Source organism: Meleagris gallopavo, chromosome 1 (assembly GCF_905368555.1).
Source record: "Meleagris gallopavo chromosome 1, MGAL_WU_HG_1.1, whole genome shotgun sequence".
Lineage (NCBI taxonomy): Eukaryota > Metazoa > Chordata > Aves > Galliformes > Phasianidae > Meleagris > Meleagris gallopavo.
Window position 1 is genome coordinate 115,084,347 of NC_139404.1, and position 24,009 is coordinate 115,108,355.

Genomic DNA, 24,009 nt, shown 5'->3' on the forward strand with positions numbered 1-24,009 from the left:
TTTAATTAGAGTTGATTTATAGAAATTGCAGTAAGAGGTTGGCCATTTTCCTTTTAGTATCTCGCTTGTAACATAAAAAACAATGGTCATATCTCAAAAAATATTACTTTTACCGGAGCAGCTGGTGAAGTCTTTAGCAACTCTAATTGCTCATCTTACAGTCACATGGCTAGAAATAATGTGTGAAATCAAGAAAGCGAATATTTTGAGTGAATTCCAAGTTGAAACTTCAACAGTAAATATCAAAACTATGCTACATAATAGGGATAAATAGGGTAGAAAATCCACCACTTTGAAGCTCTAAAGTGTGTAGTTTTTATTACATACTTTTAAAGCATTTAACCGTATTTTTCTTTTTTATTTTCCTATAAAACTTCTCCTTTTAAATTTAGGTATTTTATTAGAAACACTATGAAGCCCTCCTGGTTCTAAATTACAAGAACATAAATAGGACATAAATTCTTTTATAATTTCCACTTCACATGGAAATGAGTATTGTGTTTTTAAAAACACCCATATTTGCTGAAATATTAATATATTTTTCCTCATTAAATAGATGAGAATGTAAGTAGATTCCTCTAAAAATTATTACAAGCAAGTATATTAATTATTTAATGAAAATATACTTACAAAGATCTAAAACTTTCTAACTATTAGTTAGATAGTTATATCTCATGAATGGAAAACTAACATCCTGTAGTTTCTGTAGATATCCAGTATATTACCTAGAAGACTTTCTTCTGATGTAGAATTCTAAATAATTAACTATTAGAGAAAACAAACAAAAAGGATAGGAAACCAATAGGAAATATAGCACGTAATTTATATTTTTAAACTCTCTCACAAATAAGTTTTCTTCTGATTTATATTTCTGAGACTCTTCCATAATGGCAACTGCTAATTAAGATACTACATATGTCACTTTGTAATCTGTTTTCTGTTTCTGTAAACAGAAGTAGCTTAATTCCATTGGGTGTGCATTAATCCCAGTACTTCTATGCAGAAACCATTATGTTTCCTTAGTCCTTATTTCAACATACTTTCTTAAATAACAGGGAAAGGGTGGAGGCAAGCACTGATCAAACATAACGGTTGTGTGCTTGATCAGTTTAGTAACATCAAAATATAGTGAGAAAAAAAAATTAAAAAATGTATTTGCTCAAAATTTAGAACTGTCACTCCATTTTTAGAACTATTCTGTGTTCTATTGGACCTTATTTCATACCAATTAGAGAAGTAATAACTTCAGTAAAGCAAATAGCTTCTCTAGAAACAGGATAAGCAAACCTATATGAATTGGTCTTAAACAGGCGTGAGATCTTGGAAAATGCCTACTTTCATGGGAGATGAGTTTAATTAATATACATCAACATACCAAATTTCTGATCACGGTGTTACTTCTAAGGCACATTCAAGTATTATACATTACAGAAAAATCTAACATGAGGTTTATTTCTTGTGAGGAAAGTTAAATTGTTTCATAGTGTCAAAATGAATTACAAATAGTACAGTTTATTCGTTTTATTTTTCCTTTGGAAACTTTGGAAGTCAGAAGTTGTGTAACTTATGAAAATAAAAAAAGTCTTTCATTGCTAGATATAATGATGTTGCAGTGCCTAGAAGTGCAACTTCTTTCTTTTCCTTGCAGTTTTACAGGTTTATTTTACAGCATTCATGAAAATTCTAATTAATTTAATTTCTATTCAGGACAAGTTGTACACTGTATATAGTTTTTAAGATCATCCTCAGTGTTCTGAAGGTTCCATATGTATTTAGTTCTCACTGCTTATGTGATGGCTAGTGTAAAATTACACTCTTGAAATACAGTTCTTCTAAAACCTGGTCTATCCATACTGAGTCATCACATTGACATTGTTTTAGACCTATGACTAATATGTTTTTGCCAACATATCTTATTATTTTTTAAGCAAACATTGGAAAAAGACTTAAAATCTTTAGTAGGTTACTCTTCTGAAGTTTCTACATTGTTTTGAAATCTTTCATTGTATGTGACATATTCAAAATTGTTATACTCTGAATGTTTTCATTAATGTTCTGAATTTGGTAAAGACAGTACCACCATAGAATGGATGAGACTAGACTCACAAATTATCAAAAGGAGACCTTTTATAGCATATCAATATTTGGGACATTCTGCTTCATTTTAGGATGTTGCATTCTAGAAAGATCCATTTACAGTTAGGTGTATTTTATAGCACATTCAAAAGCGTATTGTATTCTGGTAGTTTATTAGTTGTTCTCGAAGTGTACTTTATTTTTGACTTGCGGGAAAAATTGGATGACTTGCTTATTTGTTCTCAGCCATCCTCAAATATTCTGACAGTTGTCTTACTGAATGACTGACAGCAAAAGGGAGGTCTCTCAAACACTTCATGATGAACTGATGTAAATCCCAGGATTCATGATACCATTTATTTCTAATATACGTCCTCCAGAAAAGTTTAAACCAGTAGCATTGTCATTAAATTCAAATGAAGAGATAAATGCCAGGGGCTTTAATTGTCGTTGCCTAAGAAAAACAGAAGAGCTCTTTCAACTGTGAATATTAATTGTCCCACACTTAAAATTAATTCATGTGCATTTCTCATTATCTACCTACATTTTTTTTTCACAGCACTGAGTACTGTGATTCTTTTTGCTATATTTTATGATAATAAAATTCTGCTTGAGTGAGGTTGAAAGGAAAGTTTGGGGTCAAATTAGCATTGTAAATTCAGAAAAGATAAAAGATCATTGTTTCTACAAAGGATGTTGTTAGGAAACTTGACAACTGCCCTCAAGTGTTTCTTTTATGTGAACTATAATATCTACACTGTAATTCAAAAAAAAAAAAAAAGTAAAGGAAGTGAAGCAGTATCCTAGCTTCAGCTAAGACAGTGTTAATAGCACATAAATATTGTAGAATCATAGAATGGTTTGGATTGGAAAGGATCTTTAACATCATCTAGTTCCAACCCCCCTGCTATAGGCAGGGATGCCTCCCTCTTCACCAGGTTGCTCAAAGCCCTATCCAGCCTGGCATTGAATACTTCCAAGGAAGGGGCATTCACAACCTCACTGGGCAACCTTTTCCAGTGTCTCAGCACCCCCACAGTAAAGAATTTCTTCTTAATATCTAGTCTAAATCTACCCTCTTCTAGTTAAAACTATTTCCCCTTGCCCTGTTTCTATATGCCCTTATAAAATGTCCCTCTCCAGTTTTGCTTTAGGCCCATTTCAGATACTGGAAGACCACCGTAAAGGCCCCCTCCGGAGGCTTCTCTTCTCTAGCCTGAAGAGCCCCAGCTCTCTCAGCCTGTCGCCTTAGGGGATGTGCTCTAGTTCTCTAATCATCTTTGTAGTTCTCCTCTCAATGTTGGATATTTCCAAGAGATGAAAGTACACTCAAAACCATACCAAACCACTTAGTAGGGAAGAGCAACTGCATTTATGGCATGGCAGCAGAGGGAAGGTCAGAGCCAGGACAGGTGACCTGAATTAGTCAAGGCATTATTACATCCTATTTGATATCATGCAGAAGGCTGTAAAGCTGTGGGAGTTGGCTGGAAGTAATAGCTGTTTGGGAGGAGGAATGGTTGCTGCTGCTGCTGCTGCTGCTGCATCAATCAGCAGGTTGTTGTATTGGTTATTGAGTGTCAGTCACTGGATAGTAAGTAGTTGTGTTGTGGAAATATATTGTTATAACTGCTTTTTCCTTTTCTGCCTTAATAGATAGTTTTTATTTCAATCTGTTTCCAGTTCTGCCCCTCATCCTACAGAGGGAAGTGTTGGGCACTTCAGTAAACAGCTGTGTGGTGTTAAGCTGCTGCTAGGGCTTAACCTCAATAAGCAGAAAGAATGCCTTGAGACTATTCGCTTTTTCAATTAAATGTATGGCAAGTGGCTTTGTTTACTTAAATCAACTTATTTTAAAATCAACTTTCTATTCTCTTCCTTCTGTTGACCAGTTAACCAAACAAAAGTAGTTTTTATTATGTCTGATTAGATTTACAAGAGATCTATTTGACAAATCAACCATTCACAGGAGACTAGTGTACTAAAAGAGTAGTATGGTATATATTGATCTGAAATAGAGGTCACCGTCACCTGATATCATAAGAGATTAATAACTTGTATAGCAGAATTTATGCATTTATTCATTATATTAGAAAGTCTTTACCATTAGACTTTGAATAACATCAATGGTTCTGAATATCTGTGTAAAGTGGACTTGAATTTCAGTAAAACATGATCAATCAACCATATTAAGGATTTTGTTCAAGCTAACTGAATCTTAGTGCCAGTAAAGTAATGTTTCAGACAAGAGAAAACTAGGTGTTTAAATAATAAAAGAAAAAAACACTAATGAGGTACACTTATCCTATGAAACCGAAAACAGTGCATTACACTTGCTCTACTTGAAGTTTGCAGGCTGACAGGACGGACCTTTTCTTTATAAAGATAGATCCAATACTCACTAAATCTTCTAACAAACCTAAAACGTGCTGAAAAAGCTTTGCGTTTTTTGACACATTCTATCTCCTTTGGGTTATTCTTCGTAGATGAACTGGGACATTACAGGAAGAAGTTACCTTATCCTCCAAAAGAACTATCATAAACTTTTATGAGAACTTGAAGAATCCATCTTACTCATTTAATTAACTTGTTATGCACACAAACAATATTGAAGTCATTTTCTCCACTAATGCATCCAGATCTTATTTCAATCCAGCTATGTTTTCTTTTCATCTCTCTGGTTCTTCAGCTATCTCTTAGGAAAAATTAGGAACTGCTTTCTAATTCTGAGTAAACTTATCCATGACTGAATTCTAATCCTCTGTTCTTTAGCCATATATTTTTTTAATTTTAACTCTGTCATTGGTGTTTGTAGCATGTCTGAGATGTATGACACACAACTCAGGCAGCAGCACTTCCAAGTATTCATCTTGCTGGATTCGGAGAGCAAAGTTCATGTAGCTCCTTATTCCTTATTTTTGTTACTTCAGTGGTTCTTTTCTGAACGCAGGTGCAATTTAAATTTGCTTTTCATGATTATAAGGCTATAAAGTTTATTATTTGCTTCCAGAATCATGATTAGTTTCTTTCAATATCAGTTACCAAATATTTATTTTCATTTTAGCACACCTGTGTTTCTTTCAAAATAATAGCATTACATCTCAGAAGTCCATTTAAAAAATTATTATAAAATGTACTATTAAATTCCCTTAAACATAGTACTTTCATTTTCTAAGCTGTAAGTTTTTACCCAGTTTCTCACAATTTTCTAGTACTTTTAATAAACAATGACATCTCCAATTTCATGTGTCACTGTACTGAGAGATAAGGAACTTCATTTGTTCTCTTCTATGCAAAAAATAAACTATTTCAGGTCTGTGTAACTTCACAAAAATCCGTATTATTAACTACTTTAATCATTAGCCTGAAAGCACTTAGTACATTCAGTTTAGTGTAATGCTCAGATAATCTATTTTGCAAAATGTTTCTGTCTTGACTGAATGCCTTTTGTAATCCAAGTTTAGCCAGTCAAGTATGAGGTTTCTGTTTATCTTTCTTGTATTTGCAAATATTGTCAGTATTCTTATCAATTAGACAAGAGTAGATACCACTTCTTTCTTGTGGCTAAAGCATTGCTGGTAATATATCCTGCTCTCCCCTGAATCTGAGCTGTATCTCAGAGACATACCTCAGCACTGTTTTTCATTTATTCATTTGTCACCTCTCTGTCTATAAATAAAAACTCAAACCATGTCTTTTTCTATTACACTAACAGGAACTAGGGCCAGATACAACAATATTAGGCAGGAAGCAGAGAAGACCGAGAGTACAGGTTGTTCAACCTGGAATTCCCTTTTTTAAAATCTAATGAAAAATATATGCATCTTCTAGGAAGATAGGCAGAAATCTTGTTTCTCATTACTCTGGGCAAAACTGGCTAGATGAGAATATTTTTAATAATAGCTGTGGATGGTTTATACCAAATTTCAGAATAGATTTTCACCAAATTTTCTCAAATGTTTTTCTACCTGTGGATCAATTTAAATAATTTCAAAGATTGAGTTTATTCATCTGAAGATTATAATTCAATAACTATCACTTTGTTGACTGAAAATGCTACTTATCTATCTGTTAGATGAGAGGAATTTGGTGGAAATACCCAGCACAGTGTACATTCAGATGTGTTTTGGAAAAAGTGTTATACATCAATATTTCCTACTTTATCAGTGAAATTTCAAAAACTTAAACATGCAGATTTATCTAAAATAAATCTCTATTTTCTCTGTATTCAAGTTAGCAAGAACAAATGTCAGTTATGAATTATGACTCCAAGTTTCTTAGCAAGTGTAGGTATTGTGTTATCTCTGAAGTATAAGAAGTATTTTTAATGTATGTCATCTGACTCTGCAGTAAAATATTAAGTGAAACTGCAAGGTATATCTCAAAACGTTATCAGAAAAATATAATCTCTGTGATGTCTGTTAGCTGTACTTTCTATTACCATCTATTCTCACACTTGTGCTATATGTTTTAAAGACAAAAGACACAGCAATTCCCTAGAGCCTCAGGATGTGTCGCTGACACAAGAGCACAAACTGTGACTGCCTTGCTGTAGAAGGCCAGCAGGAGGGCTGCTGTGTATAAATATAAAATGCAGGGAAGAAATACACTGTATATCTGAAAAGGGAAAATCTGACAGGAATTCCCTATTATCTAAGTCTCTTTTGTGCAATTTACATGGCATGACATTTTTTATGTAGCATAAATCAAAATAAATAATAATTTAAAGATTATATGTTTACAACTCCATTACTGTTGGAAGGGTTACCACCTACCAGATCAGGCTGCCCATGACCCCATGCAACCTGGCTTTTGGTACATTCAGGGATGGAGCATCCACAGATTCTCTGGGCAACTTGTTCCTACGCATCACCATCTTCAGAGTAAAATATTTCCTCTTAAAATCTAATATAAATCTCCCTTCTTTAATTTAAAACCACTTCTTCTTTTCATGTCAGCATCAGCGTGTGTAAAAAGTCTCCCTTCTTCAAGTTTATAAGATCCTTTCAAGTGTAGGAACGCCACAATGAAGTCTCCCCAGAACCTCCTCTTCTCCAAGCTGAATAAATCCAGCTCTTTCAGCCTCATAGGTGAGGTGCTCCAGCCCTTTCATCATCTTCATGGCTCTTCTCTGGACCCACTCCATCAGCTTCACATCTTTCTTGTGCTGGGGACCCTGGGTCTAAATACAGTACTCCAAATGGCTTAATGAGTGTTATGGTTTAATGATTTTTGGTTATCGGTATTCATAGCATCATGTAGTACACTGGGAGTTAAAGAGTTAATGCTCCAGGACCGGGTACCTGTCTAGGCAGAGAAGAACTACTACATTCCCCAGAAGGAGTCTTCGCTGTTCTGTTATCATTTCTGCTCAGGGGGAACAGATATAAGGTCTTGGTAGGTCACCTGATGCCCCTTTTCGATTGACTGGCTCTCCTCCCTTCTGCTCATCCCGACTGCACTTCTTGCATTAGAGTAAGGCCTTTGGTTTTCAGATACTCTCTCTCATTATATTTGATTTATTAGCTCCAATTCTAATTATATTGTATTATAGTGTGTTATATTGCATTCTGATATCTTATTTAGTAAATTAGCTTGTTTCTCCTTAGGTCACTGTTGCTGTTATTTTTGAGCCCATCTCTCTTTCCCTTTATTTTCCTGTTTCCAGAGGCATGGACCCATGAGTTCCTCTGCCTCACTGGTCATGGAACTGGGCCAAATCAGCCCCTAGACTGTTGACAATGAGGGCAAATTGGAGGGGAACATTCACCTTCCTTACCCTTCTGGCCACATCTTTTTTTGATGTAGCCCAGAATGCAGTTGGGCTTCTGGAGTGCAAGCACATGCTATTGGCTCACGTCAAGTTTTTCGTTCATCAGAAACCCCTGGTGCTTCTCAGCAGGGTGGATATCAATGAGTTCTTCTCCCAGTCTGTAGTCATATCCGGGATTGCCTGTATCCAAATGCAACACTTTGCACTTGGCTTTCTTGTATCACAGGTTCCCATGGGCCCAATTTTCAAGCTTGTCCAGGTCCCTCTGGATGGCATCTCTTCCTTCTGTTGTATCTAATGCTTGGTGTCATCAGCAAACTTGCTGAGAGTGCACTCAAGCATACTAACCAGTTCATTGACAAAGATATTGAAGAGCACTGATCCTGAAATAGACTCCACTCATCACTGGTCTCTACCTGTAAGTAAAGCCATTGACCACAACTCTATGACTGTGACTGTCCAGCCAATTCTTTATCCACCTAATTGTCTACCCTTCAAATCTGTATCCGTCCAATATGAGATAAAAATGTGATGTGGGACCATATCAAAAGTATTGCAGAAGTCCAGGTAAATGGCATCAGTTACTCTTCCTTTGTCTATTAATGCCATCGCTCCATCAAAGAAGGCCACCAGACTGGTCAGGTAAACTCTGTCCTTGGTGAAGCTGTGTTAGAAGACCCAGTCATACTTGAAACACTAAAAGCTAGCTGAACATCTCGTATAAGCTTAAGATTATCTAACGTGAAGTTGGTTGCTTGGTAATGTTTTAGTTTTCTAATTGTTTTACATTTCCCGAGGCATTGCATTTTGTTGAAAAAGGCCTGAGAGAGGTCCACAATCTATGCTGTGGGTGTATGTAAGATCATTTTTATATTAACTCTTCTGTAGAAGTTATGAAACTGCAGACAGAGAGTGTTCTTACTGTTAAATACCAAAAACCCTCAAACACGTCACAATTCTACTATGTTTTCTTCTCAGTAAACTCTAAAGTTCAACTTTACACACAGCATGAAATCTTTTCAGATACTAGAATAATGTAAGCATCTATTATGTGACTATCAAAATCTGGTCATAGATATATAATTTGAAGAAGATCCTACGGCTACTATCTAGGCCAATAAAATATTTGTAACCAATATATAAATTGAGTAGATTAGTCTCAAAGTGGTTGTGATTTTGCAGGTCATCTTGAATAACATTATTCAAGTTACACAAATAGTGAAGACTTGTGACTCATTTTTCCTGTAATTGAAATGTTTTATTCATAAATGCAGCACCATATGTTTTCTGATATCAAGTGAGCCTCTTCTATACAAAATCAACATAACATGGGAATTTTTTATATAAGCATCTTCCCATTGCTTCTCTGATGTTTTAGATAAGGAATTCCAAGAAACCCCTGAGTTTAAAAATGTGTGATTAGACTTTATCTATTATTGCTGGAGGAACAGGTTTATTTTCAGATTTCTGGATTTCTGCTTTAATAACTTTGTTCACAAAAATTATTGCATTCTTAAAATTAATGAAGCTCCTTGCCTCTCTTATAGCTATTAAACAGCTCTTTAGGACTGGATTTAATGGTCCAAGAAAACAAATTAGTTTACATTTACACTCTCAGATTTCTGTTTTAAGTGCTAGCCATTTCAATCAATTCAAATACATTGTCATTTTTCTAGTAGTACCATAGCATTTCTAGCCAAGGGAAAAATCTGCGATGTCCAAACATTTTCTTTAATTGTCCAAGCTGTGAATATCTCTTGAACTGACAGTAGTATATGTAAGTTGAATAGTCCAAATTAGTATTGATTTAGTCATACTTGACCTTGTTGTCCCTTATTTCCCCTTAGAAGTCTCAAAAACAAAAGCAAACGCAACTTAATTCTTATCAGACTTGAATGAAGTCCATGAAAAAATATAAACAAATATTAAATGGCAATTAAAGCCCCTTTGAGGAGCATAGTAGTGAGAAAAACTCAATGTCATAATATATGCTTCCATTGCAGGTAGATTGAGAACAACTGAAGTAAGAAACTAGTCAAAGACTCTAATAATACAATATCATGGCTTGCAACAGATAAATTTCTGTCAGTAACCCTTCGACCCTTCGAGACTGACCTAGATGCTCTTATGGACTTTTTCATACACCCAATCTGATAATGTTGTGCTATGTTTACAGATAAATAAAGCATGTTATGCATTGTACATTTCGATATCTTTGATTTTGTGACTTGCAAGCTCAAGAGAAAATTATAGTACCAGTTTATTTAACAGTTTGGATACTCAGTATTCAAGAATTTGGAAAATGAGAGAGAAAACTTATTGTTCCAAAGTAAAAATAGAATAAAGATATTAGAACTTTTATGAAGCCAAGCCATGGAGAAGGGATCTGAGCAAGAATCAGAACCTAGATTATGACTGAATATATATTCAAATTGTGCTGCTTCGAAACACAGATGCTACCACTATTTCTTAAAATTAATCACACATGGAGAAGTTGTATTATTAACCTCCTCATATCCCTCCAAGTACAAGGCTTTTTTTCTTTTTTTTTTTTCAACCCACCCATTCTTCTTATAGGGGTATGATAATCACCATTTGTTTGGCTATGATTCCTCTCTTCGTGTATGATACCAAAACATTCTGTGATGGTCTCTCTTCATGTACTGGTCATACCTACAGCTTCCTAATATCGCATGATCAGATAGATATAATCTAGTTTAGAAAGCAGATGCAAAGCAGATCTGACCTTTCATTGCAGTCATTAAGGATTATGGCTTTGGTAAGAAAGTAGAGCAGTGTCTAGAGCAGTTAGTTTCTCACTGACAACAGTGACTCAAGTGAGAATAAAGGCAAACATCTTTCTATCTTCCTGAAATACAGTATGGGCTACTGACTCACCAAGCTGTTTTTCATTTATCTCTTTAGAATCTCATGCTTCGATTTTTATGCTCTCCAGCAATAATCACTATGTTCTGAGCAAACTATTTTTGAAGAGGGGAAAAAAAACCCTCAACATTATTGGTACAAGACATCTCCTTAATGCCTGATTCACCTAAAACAATTTGATGAACTGAAGGACACCACACCACACATGAAGCATCAAAATGTAGCAGTTGTATGAACTGAGTTTTGTATAAATTGAATAAATGCCATGTAAGAAAGAGAGACCAATAGTGATAGTACAGATACGGCCATATGTCTCATTCAGCTCAAATATCACAAACTGACAAGAAAATCCAGCCTTTCTATTAAAATGCAGATTATAGAAGTGGCATTAGGAAGGCACTGTTGTATTAATATAAAAGTAATGAAGCTGTTGATATGTTCCCTTTTTATTTTTTTCCTCCCACTAGACCTAAATACTATCACAGTCATTCAATGCTTTGAGAAGATTTAATTACCATAATTATATTTAATTTCACATTGATTAATGTTGCTCAAAGAAATATGTTAAGATAGAATGCTTAATGTCCAGACTATGTATGCAAAAATACACATATAATTCAGTGCTTTGTGAGGTGTGCTTCTTATCTCAATAGCTGGGAGGAAATCTTGAAGAAAATCTTACCAGTCGTGGATTTCAATCCAACATGACAGAACACTTACAAATGATTCTTAGATTATTACTTTTTTAAGAAAATAGGGGAGGCCACAAAGATGAATGAAGAAAATGAATGAAGAAAAGGCTGTAGATATTGTTTACTCAGACTTTAAAAAAGCACTTGATACTGTTTTCCACAGCCTACTCCTGAAGAAAATATCTTCTCATGGTTTGAACTTTTTTAAAAAACCGTCAGGATGGCTGAGCTGGAAGATTTATTTTGAATGGAATAAAACCCAGTTGACAGCCAGAGCTCAGTAGTGGGGCAAGTTTTGTCTAACATTTTTATCAACAATCTTGATGAGGGAATTGACTTTGCAAATGACACTGATTTAGGTGGGAGTGTTGATGTGTTTAAGGACTGGAAGGCTCTGCAAAGGGATCTGGATTGTCTAGACCAGTTGACACATCCGGTCACATGACACTTGAGAAGGCTAAGTGCTAGGTTTTGTATTTGGGTCATAACATAATCATCCGGTGTGGCTGGCAAATTGCTCTGTAGAAAATAACCTGAGGACACTGTTTGACATGCTGCTGAATATGAGGCAGCAGTGTGCTCAGGTGACAAATAAGACCAATGGCATATTGATCTACATCAGAAAGAGTGTGGCTTACAGGAGCGGTGTCCCGGTTTCAGCTGGGATAGAATTAACCTGTCTGCCTAATAGCTGATATGGTAGTGTGTTTTAGATTTAGGATGAGAATAACATTGATAACACAGTGATGTCTTAGTTGTTGCTGCACCGTGCTTAACTATAAGCCAATAACTTTTCAGCTTCACATGCTGCCCTGCCAGTGCAGAGGCTGTGAGTGTGCAAGAAGCTGGGAGAAGACACAGACAGGACAGCTGACTCCAAATGGCCAGGGAATATTCCATATCTTTTAACATTATGCGGAAAAGTAAAACTGGAGGCAGTTGACCAGGGAGAACTGTTGTTATTTGTGAACTGGATGGCCACTGGTCACTGGGTGGTGAGCAATTGCATTGTGCATCACTCTATTTAACATTTAATAATTAACACTATACTATTTAATCATTACTTTTATTGCTTTTTTCCCCTTCTATTTTTTCTGTCCTATTAAATTGTTTTCATCTCAGCCCACAAGTTTTAACTTTTTTCTGATTCTTTCCTGCATCGCACTGAGGGAGGAGAGTGAGTGAGCAAATTATGGTGGTATGTAGCTGACTGACAGATTGTACCACAACTACTACAGAAGTGATTGTCCCTCTGTACTTGGCATGGGTGGCACCACACTATGAACACTATAGGCTCCTCTCTACAAGGATATAGAGTTGCTCAGGTGTATGCAAAGATGAGCAACAAATCTGGGGAAGAGACTAGAAAACAAGAGTTTAGGAGTAAGTCAAAACTCAACTAGGCTTGTTTAAATACTGAAAGGAGACTTTACCACTTCATAAACTACCCAAAATGAGGCTACAGCTAGGAGGATGTCAGTCACTTTACTCAGGTGACAAGAGATAGGATGTGAGACAATGGCTTCAAACTGTGCCAGAAAAAGTTTAAATTGGATATCTGCAAGAACTTAGTCACACAAAGTGGTTAGGCATTGGAGCAGGCTTCCCAGGGAGGAGGTGGTGTCACTATCCCTAGAAGTATTTAAGAGACGTGTGGATGTAGTGCTTAGAGACATGGCTTAGCAGTGGACTTGTAGTGTTAAATGGTGTTGACAATCTTGGAAGTCCTTTCCAAACTAAAATGATTCTACAATTTTATGATTCTATGAAATATTGTTTTACATCCAGCACACAAATATACTGAGTTTTCTGCTAGATCTTATGGGAGAATGAAAAAAATCCCAGTATACTCCTTGTCCTCTTGGGCCTGAGTGATCATCCTTGAATTCAAATTCTTGCTTAAGACAAGAATTATGTCCCAAACATCTATTCTAACAGTATTCTAACAGTACCTAGAGACTTGCATACTGATGCATGATGCACAACATTTGACTACCTTTCCCACAAGATTATATATTCTTTTGGGAATTGGAAGAAGTAACAATTGAGTAACTTACTGCACCAGTATATGATAATAAGTTAAGCAACTATTTCAACCATTAAAGTGCTGAAGCCATGAACATTTCAGGTCTGCAGAAGTATTTTTTTCCCTACTGAAAAACACCTGGTGAGATTAGTAAGTGTACTTAGGTGCTTAACATAAATTTCCATAAAATAAATGATGGAAATAACTTCAAAAGATTTTCCTTGGGTGCTACTTTTAAATATTCAGGCAATGATCTTGTTAGATTAGACTTCCATGTACATTAAAATCACTTGTGAAAGTCATTTTGGTTGCAAAAATGGACAAAGTAGCAGTGATCTACAAGATATGCAACCTCTCTAGAAAGCACAACCTAAAAGCATTCTTTTAGAATTCTAGAGCCAAAAAAAAAAATTGAATGTGTTCACTAAGACAGTAAGGAGTTTGTTAGAAATAAATGGATAAATGGAAATAAACTATGACCTCATTCAGCTTTAAAAAGAAGTTTATAGTTTAAATTAGGTTCTTAGTGGCTTGATTAGGGAAAGGACCAACAACTACTAAAAAGTTGAAGATTATGCTCTACTTATATGGTTGCTTTTTTTTTTTTTTTTTTTGGTATGGTGAAAAAGAAATATGTGTCTCCATTTAGATTTTACTTTGCTTCAGTATCTTTCTATGATTACCAAAGAAAGTAAGTAAGAAAGTTAAGGTAATCTTCTGGTAGGAAAATTAAAACAGAACTTATGTTCTGCCAGTCTGTGTGCACTCCAAAATGTTTTGAAAGAATTTTGAAAATATTTATAAAACTCTACAAAATAATTATTCTTATCTTCTGAAAAGTACCTCAATCTATTCAGTCATATTTGGGAAACAGTTACTGGTTTGGAGCTCACACTGACACTAGTTATACTTCAAAAAGAAAAGAAAAATACAACTTGCTACTACACATGCTGATATGAGTAGACAGTACTTGAAATGCCTGTTATTATTAATCCCTCAGGTTTGAGCTATGGCGTTGTTATCATGATGAACAGACACTGTTAATATAATTGAAACTTACAGTACATCATCTAGGGAACCATTCATATAATAGAAAGTTTGACTTTAATCTAATCAGTGAACACACTGAAAAAATACAAACTGTTTCATAACACTGAGTTATTTGAGTGATTTACTCCCAGGTGGTATTCATATATTCAAGTTCTACATTTCTTTCAAGGTGAAAATCAAAAGTAAACATATAAAAAAATCAGTTATTTTGTTTTTATTAGGACTCTGTTGAATACTTTAGATCCAGTCTCTTCAAACCATTAACTGTTTCTCTTAATAGAATTAATTCTGAAATCACAAAAGATTTCCTGTTTTTTTTTTTTTAATTTAATTTTATTTTTTTCAGGAAAACTAAGATGTTTTCCCTAGTCTACCCGAGGTAGTAAAACAATTCAGAGATGTTAGTGCTTCAATAGCACTGAAAGTAAACAAGAAGATACTTCATCTGAAATATTCATTAGCTAATATATGATGAAGCATGGAACTGAATGATTCCAGTGACTCAAAGCCATTTTACTACTAGTGCAGATGTTTGAATTTGTCCTAGAGAAAGTAGAATGTTACTGAATGTGCATTCTATATTGTTAATACCATGCTCTGAGCTAATACCATACATACTGAGCTAAAGAGGAGAGGAGAGGAGGGAGAGGAGAGGAGAGGAGAGGAGAGGAGAGGAGAGGAGAGGAGAGGAGAGGAGAGGAGAGGAGAGGAGAGGAGAGGAGAGGAGAGGAGAGGAGAGGAGAGGAGAGGAGAGGAGAGGAGAGGAGAGGAGAGGAGAAGAGAGGAGAGGAGAGGAGAGGAGAGAATTTTCAGACAAAATTATGTATTTTTTGCATTACACTGAAGAACTTTCCCTATACAATTATTGTACAACATTAGGGAGCATATAAACAGGAGGGGGAAAGGCTGTTTACGAGCGTGGATATTGATAGGACAAGGAGGAATGGTTTTAAATTGAGACAGAGGAGATTTAGGTTAGGTATTCGGAGGAAGTTCTTCACACAGAGGGTGGTGATGCACTGTAACAGGTTACCCAAGGAGGTTGTGGATGCCCCATCCCTGGAGGCATTCAAGGCCAGGCTGGATGTGGCTCTGGGCAGCCTAGTGTAGTGGTTGGCAACCCTGCACATAGCAGGGGGGTTGAAACTCGATGATCATTGTGGTCCTTTTCAACCCAGCCCATTCTATGATTCTAAGTCATAACATCTCATGTAAAAAGCTCAGAGTAGGGAATTTCTCATATTTTCCTTAAAGCTCTGTGTACAGCTCTGTGTAGAGAGTAGGAACATTTTGTAGTCACCTCACTGTATTGTAAGTCTTTTAAATAAAAGGATTTTTTAGGAGATACTTTATTTCAGCTGGACTTCAAACACAGCATATTGACTGAGCTACACAGTTTTTTTTGTTGCTTTTTTAAATTTGTTTGTTTGTTTGTTTTCCTCTTAGTATTTGGCTCGGAAAGTATTCTCAGAATTAGTTTGGGGAAGAAAATAGAATAAAAAGGTATTTTAATGTCGGAAACTTTAACTGTACTCGCTATTTTCTAAGATAGTATGAATAAAACATTTGGAATTCTTTACTAATAACTTGGAGAAATATGAAAAATTCTCTAAGAGGTACTTGCATCATTTTTAATATGAAATTAAAACAGATAGAGAATCACAGAATCATAGAATCACTCAGGTTGGAAAAGACTTAAAGATCATCGAGTCCAACCACAACCGTTTCCCCTCATCCTGTCACATGTGACCAGTGAGAAGAGACCAAACCTGATGTTGCCGTAAGATATTGGAAGAGAGCAATAACATCTCCCCTCAGCCTCCTTTTCCCCAGCATGAACATCCCCATTTCCTTCAGTCTCTCCTCATAGGGCCAGTCATGAGCCTTGTTGCCCTTCTTTGGACCTGCTCCAGCACCTCAATGTCCTTCCCGTGCCCTGACGAAATGTGACATCTTCTGCTGTTTGTCAGCGGGCGGAAAGGTGGCCAAGTCCTGCTGTGCTGCCCAAAACTGAACACAGTACTCAAGCTGAGGCCTCATCATTGCTGAGTACAGGGGAGGGATTACTTCTCTAATCCTGCTCACTACATCATTCCTGATATAAGCCAGGATGTCTTCGGCCAACTGTCCTTCAGATCCCTTTCCGTCAGGCAGTTTTCCAGTCCCTCCTCCCCACACCTGTACAGTTGCTTGGGGTTGTTGTGACCAAAATGCAGGACCCGACAGTTGGACCTATTGAATTAACAATTAACCTTGGCTCATTGACCCAGTCTATTCAGGTCCCTCTGTAGTGCCCTTCTCCCCTCCGGGGGATCAACACTCCCTCTCAACTTGGTGTCGCTTGCAAACTTACTGAGGGTGCACTCAATCCCCTCATCAAGATCATTAATAAAGATGTTAAATAGAAGCGGCTCCAGTACTGAGTCCTGGGGGACACCACTCGTGACCGGCAGTCAACTGGATTTAACTCCGTTGACCACCTTTGGGCCTGGCCACCCAGCCAGTGTTTCACCTAGCAGACCGTATGCTCATCCAAACCTTGGGCAGCCAGCTTCTCCATGAGAATGTTGCAGGGGGCAGCATCAAAGGCTTTACTGAAGTCTATGTAGACCATATCAATTAAGAGTATTCATTATGCAATGAAGATTAACTTAAACTCTCAGAAAATTCAAGATCTGAAGTTGAGTCTTTATGTATCAGTATCTCAAATAGAAAAAAAGTATCCTTGAAAAGGCAAAATAAATCACAAAATAGATAGTGTCACTGTCTCTTCTCCATCCGCTTTGTAATTGTACCTTGTACTTTAGATATGACATGTGTTGGGATTTTTTTCAGCCTTCTGTCTCTGTGATGGATCAAGATTACTTTAAAACATACATATTAAATACCCCGTTGAGATAATGAGATTAATCAAGATGGCAAACAAAAAATTCTGTTTCTAGTCAAACACTTGAATAATAATTATATATTATGTTGTCTAACACACTACATCGCTTTCATAAGTGAAGGTAATTGGATTATTTTATGAAGAAAAATTGCATATGTAGATAACCAAAATGATTTGCAATTCTTGTGAAGACAACTTTCTTATCCATTGTATCTTCTTTTTTTTCCCTTCTATGCATAACGGTAGAGATTTTATGCAAATACAGTAAGCTACTACCCATTTGGAAAGATCAGCTTTTGACTGAGGCAAACTCAATGACTACGTAGGCAAGAATGTTGGAAGTCAAGAATGACAAGATTTTGGTTGATTAGCTATAATCAGTATAGCTACATGTATGAGCTCATATCTTGATGACTGCTTCCGAAAGTTTGGCAGCTGTTACAAGTGGATTTCCAATTTTGGCCATAAATTTTCTAACAGAACAATTTTCTTCTGATTCACAGGAACAACATTTCAAATATTTTCAAACGGAAGTTTCAAAACATAAAATTCCAGCAAATGTCAAAATGCTGTATTTCAACACTCTCATTCTTGAAATTGAAATATTTCAGTAGGATTTGAAGGATATTTTTTTTTTTGTCTGCTGAAAAGTTCCAAGATTTTGACTCTTCTAGATAGCATCTAGAAATTAAATGCTGAAATCTTAGCTACAGTTCCTTAATTTCCACTACACCTAGTTGCAAATGAAGAAATCTTGGATGTTTTGCAGTGATTGAGCCAAATAATGGAAGACAACAGAGAGAAAGAATTAAAATGCATATCCGCATGTTTGAGCATACCACTAAGAATTAAAGAATACTAAAAATAAAATCAGGACTTTGTTTATCCGTAACTAGGACATGCTATTGGAATTTAATAATTAGTTGAGAATATAAGTTTCCATCCTTGAAATATATATTTTTATAGATGACCCAGGCTACCTCCTCAAAATTCATTATGGTTTTCCGCACAGCACACCAGATAAAGAAAAAAAGAGTTGTGCTTTGTTTTGTTTTGGTTGGCTTGTTTGTTCCATCTCAAGAACAATCAGATCCATGACTTTAAGGGAATGGCTCATGATTTCTGAATGCTTTCAGTCAGATGTTATCTGAATTTCAATACTGATAGTTGGCTTGGTAATATTAGCAAATAAAAGGTTGAGTGAAACACTCTACCTTCCATTTGCTTATATTCCTGGGAGAAGAAAGTTTGATTTACTATCTTGCTTACTTGATGATATACAGACTATGGAGAATTGGATTTGAAACCAGGATAGCAGAAATTTATGCATTGATAATTTATGCATGGTTTTGGTTTACATAATTTTTTCTTTATTTGATTAAAAAAAAAAAAGCATAGTTGCCATGGAAACTGCTACAACATAGGATTTGGATTACGATGAAGAGGCAGGGCATTTTTAATAAACAAATAAACACAGAGACACATAAATCAAATGCTAATCACCATCTTGCATGTTCTTCAGACAATGGAGATAGAGTTTCTCAATCCTGTTGAAGGTGCAGAGGATTCAGACCATGATTGTTGCGTTGACAACCTCAAATATAATATGCAAAGATGTACTGAAGCTACGTTATTTCCCGTTCCCAGTGACCGCACTCTTGAATAACTGTTTTCAACAGTTTGTTTTTAAACACAGGATACTCAAACAAGACTTTTTATTCTCTTGGAGTTTACAGAAACTTATTGCCCCCTTCATCATCCAGCAGTGTGAAAGGTATAAGTAAAGGGAAGATGCGGAAATCTTTAGCACTTCAGTAGATCTACAGTAAAGAAGAAAACTGTGCTAAATGTGTGTATAGAACAGAAGGAATACATTAGTTTTTTTTTATCTACTGTTATTTCATTTTTGCTTTTCTTTATATATTGCTTCTCTATTTTGTCCCTCTTTTGAAAATTCTTTGTTTTTCATTCCTAATTAAAAATAATTTCAATTCTCCCTCTACGCACTGAGACAACACTTTCAACTTCGTAATCATGTCTATTAAAGCCTGTCGCCATTGCTGTGTGAATTTGCTCTGCTTATTTGTGCTATAAGATTACACATCATTAAATGGTGGTTCAGGGTACTTGAACAGTTTAAGAAAAATATTTGTTATTTAATAAAAATGCTGAGACCAGTTTAAATCTGATTAGTCTTGAATGATGTTTTCCTTTTAAAGCGTTAAGATAACAGCCAAAAACAGAAGCACATTTCACAGAACTTCTTGGTCACTAATGATTTTTTGTACAAAAAAAGCAAGAAATATCAGGAAATACTATTTTATGAAGAAAAATTTTAAAAAAAGTGAAATATTTATGCAATCTGTCCAACTCACCATGAAAATAAAAGGTTATGTAGACATAAACACATACATTCACAGCTTGAAGTTCTTATCCCAAATAAAAATTACATAATTCTTTAGAAAATATACAAGTATTTTATTATCACAATTTCATTTTAAAATGAAAAATAATTTCAGACTTGCAGTTTAATTTTTATTCTTTCAAGGCGGAATAATTTTTTTCTCAAAGAAAAAACTTCAAAAATTTAAAAAGCTCTTCATTTTCAGGAAAAAAAAAAAAAAAAAAAAGAAAGCAAAACATTAGTAGCAGTAGTATTCACTTTCCAAAGAGTATTTTGTTGAAAATTTCTTCTTAGCTCCATAAATTAGCACATCTTTGGCAATGTAGCTAAGAGAAAATTGCTGTGAGCACTGTAGAATATCTTATTTACATTTTTCCTATTATTCATCTAATTGATTCAGTGTTACTTGGGGACAACAGAAGCAGTACTACTGCAGTAAACAGAAGCTAACACTTTTTATTTTGTGAATTTGCTGCACTGAGATCAATTCTGATCTGCCTTAACCAACTTGCTAGTTTGGAAGATCATGGCATCCTCAGTTCTTCATCCTGTTAACATTCCACACATCGAGCTGCATCTCTGCACAACCTGCTGATGTTAGAGTTTGCTATTTAAGCATAACTTTCCTTAAGTTGTGCCTAAAATGGCAGCATAAATGCCTTCCCTGCCCATCTTGGTGATTCTATGGCAGAGCATCAGGAGAACAACCTATGTGGCTATGCTAACAGAGGCAGAAATTGAGAGACTGGCGACAGTGACCTCAAGCACAACCACAACCACCTAAACAGCAAAACAGCACTTTACTTGCACCCGAACCTTTGCAGCATTAGATACATCTACTAAAGATTGTAAGCATAATGTCCTAAACTGGTCCTAAAGGAATAAAGAAGCCAGCTTTTTTTTTTTCTTTTTCAGAAAGTCATGTCATTTGGACACCTTAGAAAAGGTTCTGTTCTCTCTCCCCGTCACACAGCAATAAAACATAATGGAATACTGTCAGGAAGATTTGACCTCTACTGGCAGACCACCAATACCCACCTCTGATGTCATGAGTCAATGTGATAAAATAGGAGGCATTACCTTTGGAGCAGGCCTCACATTAATGAAGAAGCATGTGTGAGTAAGTTAATTAGTGCTTTATATAATTTTTATCCGTAAACATGATTACCCACTAACTTCACTGCAGTTAACTGTCCAAATCTAAGAAATTACATCAATTCCTTTAAAACTACCGTCTAATTAATGTCAAATGGTTACTATAATTAAATTACATATGAAAAATAATGAAAAAATTGTTTTTCCACTAAATATGGAAAATGAAAAAAAGCTAAAACCCCACATTAGCTCAAAAATTTCATTAATTAAGTCTCAGTAGACACCAAACTTAAATTACATGACATATCACTTCAGAAGGGCCAGGTTGTTGAACAGAGATCTCTATCTGTTCTCAGCTGAAGTAAAGTCTTACAGCACTGCTGCTCAAGAGGAACTTTAGGTTCTGACAAGGTAGAAGTTTGTAGCACTATTTGTTTTAAATATGTAGACAGAATGATGCCTCTGATTTTTGCTACACAAGTAAAGAAGGGGGTTTTGAAACAGAATTGAAGGAGTTTTCTCCAAAATATGTTTTTTTATCACAAAATTTCAACTAATCACAAAGTACTTTGTGCTTCTAGTACTTTGCTGACTGCAGTATAATGTACATCTCATGTGAATTCAGATAGATCCACTGCTAACAGCAGCCTCAGAGCAACTGAAAATGAATATGATCTTCTGTGGCTGTAGTACAGGTGTATCCCAACAGCCCAGCACTCACGTGAGACTTGAGACATATCATAAAATCATAGAATGTCTTGAGTTGGAAGGAAACATAAGGACAGTCTAGTTCCATCCCCACTTCCATGGACAGCCTCTAGAGCAGGGCTCCATCTAACCTCTAGGAATGGGGTATCCACACCTTCTCTGGGCTATGTATTCAAATGCCTTTATAATCTCCTAATAGATAATTTCTAACATCTATTTCAACTTCCTCTCTTTAGTTTAAAACCATTCTCCCAATATCATATCACTATTTACCTGCGTAATCTTTATAAGACCCTTTTAGGTAGTGAATGTAGAACTACTAATTCAAATACAGAGAATTAGGCAGATATCTGCCCATCACACATAGTTATCATTTTCAGTCAGTGGCTATTTTATAACAATTCTTAATTCTTCTGTAAATTTTTATAGCACCAAAACCAACCAAACAAGAACAATAAGAAAACAACTTTTTGTTTTTAAATGAAGTTCTTGTTTTCCAAGGAAGCCCCATGTAACATTACTTCATGTTTCTTCTACACCTATGTGCTCTCCTACTGAAGTCAGATTAAAGATAGAAGCCTTTAAATGACTTTGATATAAAACATTTGAAACAGCCTCACTGATGAAGATGGTAAATATATGTCTAAAATGTGGAGCAGCTCGTAGGCAAAAAAAGACATAACAGAGCATTTGACAACAGGCTTTAGTCACATAGTGTAGTTCATTCTCCCAGTGTCCATAATCATTGCTCAAAAAATTTAAATGTTGTTGCAAAATAGGGATACCTCCACTGCCATGAGAACACAAAGGAATAGTTTCTCCAAGGCAAGTTTATCCCTGATTATTTTGCCATACACTTATTGATAGGGTTTTGGCAATACATTGACATATATCTGAAACACAGATTCTGATTGTCATAAAACATACTTATGCAGACCTATTTAGGTTGCCCCAAAAGTAATGTCTCCTGTTATTTCCATGGGATCAGATACAAAGAGCACAGTAACACTATTTGATAGAGGAAATTCTCAACTAAAAAATACTATTTTCCAATGTAGTCACTACCACTGGCTATGCATTTTCACCAGAGCTCAAAAGAGCACCAGCAGAGATGATCCACTGTTTCACAGCTGCTATGGTGGCATAATTGCTAGAAAAATATTTCCCACAAAGTCCATTTCTCATTGACCAGAATAGAAATCAAAAGGTACTAAATCTGTACAGTGGGTATGGTAGTACAGTCCAGCCAAGATTGGCAATGAGTTCCAAGGTCTTCAGATAGGTATGGGGCCTGGCATTACCGTGTTGCAACAGAAAGATTGTATTTTCTGGCCTGACTGGAAATTTGAGCTGTCAGCATTGCTACATAGTGGTCATAGTTGATGGTTTATGCAGATTGCTGGAGATCCAGAACGGTCACTCATTTCCTATTCCAAAACTGCATATTACTATACGTGCTGTGACTACGTCTCGAACTTTTTCTTCAATGGGAAATTCACACATTGCTGCTTGATGGACAGATATTTTGACTTTGGCTTGTAGTGGTGACACCACATCTTGTCATCAGTAATGATATAATACAGGAAACCATCCCCTTCAGCCTTGTATTACGTCAGTAGGTCCTGGGAGACTTGTATACAGTGTTCTTTCTGTTCCTGTGTGAGCATTCATGGGACTTACCTGGAACAAATTTTGCAATATTCTGATGTTGCCACCATTGTTTCCAAAGCGTTGAAGACTATATTCAACTCCATAGACAGTTCCCTGGTTTTAAGCTGCTGATTGAGATGCTCTTCATATTGTGGTGTGACAGCTACTCATGACTATCCAGAACGTGGCTTGTCTTTCACATATAAAGTTGTAATGTTTATCATAAGGCTGTCATTTTCAATATCATGGATAGCAAATTCCTCTCTTGGAAAATGTTCATAATGTTTTTCTTTCTACTAGTGAAAATTCAACAAGGCCAGGAGGCTAGAGACAATAAAATGGAAATTTATTTATTGAAAAAGTTTATTTAATATAAAAATTATGTTAAATGAGAGCATTTTTTCCAGAATTATTTGCAAATGAAAGGTTAGAAGCTTGATGTAAGTGCAAAGTATGGCATTAAAAAAAAAAAAAAGAGAGAGAAAGAAAAAAAATTGCTTTGGGATTACTATCACAGTTGTTCCTATGGTAACCAGTTATTTGTGCTGCATGCATCATCATTTATATTTCAGGAACTGGAGGGCTGGAAGAAGGGGAGTTAAAAAAAGCACGTGTTACGCTAAATTAACTCAAAAGACAAGCCCATATTAACATACTTGACCCCTGAGTAAAAAGCAAAACACCTTTATATGATTTCACCTTCTTGACACTTGAAAGAGCATTTCTCAGAAAAAGAGCTCTGAAAAACTGGCGAACGTGTAC